Source organism: Saimiri boliviensis, chromosome 3 (assembly GCF_048565385.1).
Source record: "Saimiri boliviensis isolate mSaiBol1 chromosome 3, mSaiBol1.pri, whole genome shotgun sequence".
Classification (NCBI taxonomy): Eukaryota; Metazoa; Chordata; class Mammalia; order Primates; family Cebidae; genus Saimiri; species Saimiri boliviensis.
The window spans coordinates 63717984-63722568 of NC_133451.1; the positions used below are offsets into that span (position 1 = coordinate 63717984).

Consider the following 4585-nt stretch of genomic DNA (forward strand, 5'->3'; position numbering starts at 1 on the left):
TATGATGAAATTCCTATTCAACTTCTTAGTCATTTTGGTAAGCACAGACTTAAATTTCCTGGCCGGGTGAAGAAGGCCTGGTGAAGTAAGTTGTAGATGTCCTTTAGATTTTAGAATTAGATCATGAAACTAAAACTAATTATTTGTTCTTCTACCTAAGAAATACGTTGGTTTACCAAATTAAATGGAGCACTTGTGTTCAAACTGGAATAATGTAGCATGGTTTTTTTTTTGTTATTTTTATTATTTTTATAATTCACAATTTAATTTCAATAGGAAATCATCAAAGAAAGAAAGTTTCTCAGACTTGATCTGGTAAGTATTATGCATTTATTCTTAGAAAATCATACTTTCTGGGAAAAATCATTTAATTTTATTTATAAAAATGTTTTTTCACTGGGTTGCAGTGGCTCACACCTGTAATCCCAGTACTTTGGGAGGTTGAGACAGGAGGATTGTTTGAGCCCAGGAATTCGAGATGAGCCTAAGCAACATAATCAACCTCTGTCTCTACAAAAAGAATTTGAAAAAAAAAAAAAAAAATCTGAGGTGGTGGGAAGCTTGGGAAGCTGAGGTGCAAGGGTCACTTGAGCTTGGGAAGTCAAAGCGTCAAAGCTGCTGCCAGCTGGATGGCACCTGGGAAACAGAGCAAGAAATTGCCTAAAAAAAAAATTTTTTTTTTTCTTAAGTTGATCAGCACTTCCCATCATTCAGTCACCCAAATGCCCAGAAAGAATTTAGAAACCAGATAATACATACATTAAAGAGCCATTTTAAATTTTAATTTGTACCTAAACGTTTGCCTCTCCAAACACTCTGCTGCCCTTTCCATGATGTATGTAGAGTTTACAATTTCCATATTCCTTGTAATAGAATGCTCTTAACTATAAATAATACCTACATGTGTCATATTCCCTGTAATTTTTGACTTAATTGTTGAATAGAAGAACATCACATTTTAATTCAAGGACATTATCTAAATGATTTGATAGATAACTATAAATAAATTTTAAGATACCTTTTGTTTTTTATTTTTATTTTTTTATAGCCTACACCACTGGAATTAAGAGAGGTAAGAATGACTCGACATATTATACCATACAATTAACAAAGGGAAGCAAGTGTTAAGATCAGGAGACTCAGAACAGTGCCTAAAACAAAGTGAAAGTCAAGAATAACAAGTCTGAGTGGAAAAATTTTAAAAATATTGTCAAGTGCATATTTATATACTAGCCCTACACAAAGACAGTGTAGAGAAAGACTAACTAAAGGTTAGGAATGATATAAAAGGAATATTTGTTCATTCATGAAAAATAGATTTATTTTTAAATTTGTATCAGCACTAATGAATTCTGCTGAGAATTCTAAAGATACTGATTTCATTGACTTAATTGTGTAGTGGGAAAGACAACTTAAGGTTAGAAATGATATAATAAGAAATATTAGTTCATTTGTGAAAAAGAAACTTATTTTTAAATTTGTATCAGCACTGTGTGGAGTACAGTTTCTCATAGATTTCCACTCACTTATGTATTGTTTCACTAATATTATTTATCTCTTATTTTTTATCCCTAAGAAATACATCAATGGTGTGAACAGGGTAAGAAACATTAATGAAATTTAAATTATTTTAAAAGTTTGTCTTTATATGAACATATTTTACAAGCTACCCTTTATTGATTTTAGCAGAGAAAAGTTCTGAGAGAAAAACAGAGTGATGAAATCAAGGTACCAAAATTATTCTTGAAAGAGTATGGCAAAAGTATATATTCTTGTAATAGAAAAAAAATGTTTTCATTTAGGGAAAAAAATTATTTTTTTATGATATTTTCCTTTCCTTGAACTTTTCACTCACAAATTTGTAGTGAGTAATGAATTCTGCTGAGAATTCTCAAGATAATGATTTCATTGACTTAATTGTGTAGCTGTGATGGAACAAGGCCTTAGTGTGGATAAATGAATCAACAACAATAACAAAAAAAAAACAAATAAATGCAGTTACGTGTTCACAATTATCACCAAAATGAAGTGAGTGAGTGCCTTATCAATGGTATTATGTGAAGTAATGCAGTATCTGGCTCAAGAATATTTACATAGTCATACTCAATTATTTTATTTAAACATAACATCTTTGATTGAATTGTCTACTAGTTTTTTAGTAGAATTGGTATTGGGAGAGCAGGTGCTTAAACTTTATGCAATAAAAAACACTTCTTCATAGCAATGTTTCATACCTGCCTGATTGACTGTCTTGGCAGAATAGCGGGAATGAATTCGTTGAGATGAGACCTTTTGTTTTAAAATTATTAAACCAACATGAGGAAAAGAAGCAAAACATATTTCCCAAAATAAATTATCTTAAATGAAAAAAAAAACTATGACAGATAACTCTAATTTAAAGAAGAAAAGATGTGCTATATCATACGTTGGCCAGAATAACTAAACCAACACAAATATTTTGAATTTAAATTCTTTGGAGATGTCACCACTTTGTGTAGTGCTGTAGTCTTGAAAACTGAGTACAGCATACTAGGTCGAGCCAATTCATTTGCTTAGGTGCTTATACACCATTGAATCAGTGCTCTCCTTCAGTCCAGTTGTATTTACTGCATGAGCTTCAGTGCAGTGTTCTGTTCAGTGTCCAGAAAGCCAAGTTTAAAAAGAAGGAAAACAAAAAGTCATGCTGGATAAAGGAAAATGTAAACTTGTTTTAAATGATTTCCTACAATATAGAAGAATCCAAAACATATTATTTAAACTTCAAAATGCAGATTCAGTTAGCTCAGAGATAACGTAGGCAGGTTTCTTCATTTTTCTTATTACTTTGATATTGTCTCAGTGTTCTATTTTCTTTGGCATCTATTTTATTTGGTAATCATTACTTTTGTATTTGACTATTTGTCATGAAACATAAAATTAATTATCCTTTCTTTCCTCAGAATCGTGTTATGGCAGAACCTGAGGTAAGACCTGTCCGTTCTAGTGAACTCTACACTTAGGTATCATGTATAGTATATGCCGTGTACTTCATATTAAGAAGGTTGTCTTTTGAACTTAAGCAAGATAAGACACTGAATTTTAAAACGTTAAAATCCTAATTTTTAATTAATCCCTTTCTAACTTTAACCAGTTGAACTTCTAAAACAAGAGTATTATACTCAAGAATGTACAATGTTGTGCTAGATAAGGTTGAAATTGGAAGACTGAATTTAAGCCGTTTAAATAACAATTAGTAAAAAGATTGCTTATTCATTAAAATACAAAATAAAAACGAAAGATCCATGAATGTTTAAAATAAGACTCCAACAGAACACTGACTCTGACATCCCAGGGCACGAGATTACTCTTTTATTTTAGATACAAGGGTATGTATAAAATTTTTACATGAGTATGTTAGACACAGGAAGTGAGCATATTACCCAATAGGTATAGGTTGGTGCAAAAGTTATTGTGCTTTTTGCCATTAAAAATAATGGCAAAACTATTAGGTTGGTGAAAAAAAGTAATTACAGTTTTTAAAAAGTAATGGCAAAAACAGCAACTACTTTTGCACCAGCCTAATACTTTGTCATCCCACACCCTCTCCTTCTCTCTGTGCGGAAGGAATCTGTTGCAGCAATTACCTAGGATCAGTGAGCTACACTATCTACTCCACAGATACGTTTTCTAAAATGCTGACTTATTACATATGGTTAACCAACCCTTCCCAGAGGTAGAGAATCCTGAATATTAAAATTAGTCTTTTAATTTATGTACATACTAATATGTATGTGCTTGGGAAGTAGAATTATGTGTTTATATATAAATATAAACATAAAGGATTTCAAGAAACAGTAAATATTTCAAAATAAATATTTTAAAAGCTAATGTAATTTTAGCTCCATTTTAAGAATATGTATTGTATTTAATGTTACTATTTTATTCACATCCGAGAATCTACAATGGGAGATAAGAATAAATGTTTAACCCAGGGTTCTGGGTACCCAATTGAATATGGTTCTTTATTAGAGGTTTCATTTTTGTCACAAAAATCTATGTAAATTTTGTATTCTACTCAATGATAAACCTTAATTTGTTTTTCTAAATTAAAACTATTATTTTTAAGTTTTTATGTTCACAGATAAGTTATTAAACATACCACCATAATTTTTCAAGCAAAATTGACACTCCAAAAAAATGCAATGTAGTAGGCCTGAATTTTTCCACACCACCTACTTGATTCCAATGTTACCATGGTAGGCATTTCACCATGATGATATAGAACTGGCTTCCTTCAAATTCTAAAAATCCCAGGGAATAATGAACACTAGTTTTCTTTCTTTCAGTGGTCAGAATCTAGCACCAGTTCGTCAAGTGAAGTAAATATTTTTGATATTAATTCAGTAGCTCAATTAATTTAAATAATTATGAAAACTTGTACTGTGAGGATTACATATTCCATAAGGTCTGATTGTACAAGGCAGTGTACATGTGGCACTATTCTAGTTTTAGTATGTGGTTTGCTATTCAAAAGATGTAAGAAAGCAATTGTTTGTCAGAGACAAATTTACAAAATTATTTCTGGTCAAACAATCTTACCTGACCA

At 30.9% G+C, this 4585-nt stretch overlaps 1 long non-coding RNA gene across 1 annotated transcript; it reads left to right on the forward strand.

Moving 5' to 3' along the window:
* Window positions 1-236: 236 nt before the first annotated feature.
* Window positions 237-1728, forward strand: LOC141583902 (uncharacterized). Its single transcript, XR_012516741.1, has 4 exons — window positions 237-315; window positions 1049-1072; window positions 1577-1600; window positions 1687-1728. It is a non-coding gene; the product is annotated as an uncharacterized LOC141583902 (long non-coding RNA).
* The last annotated feature ends 2857 nt before the right edge of the window (window positions 1729-4585 follow it).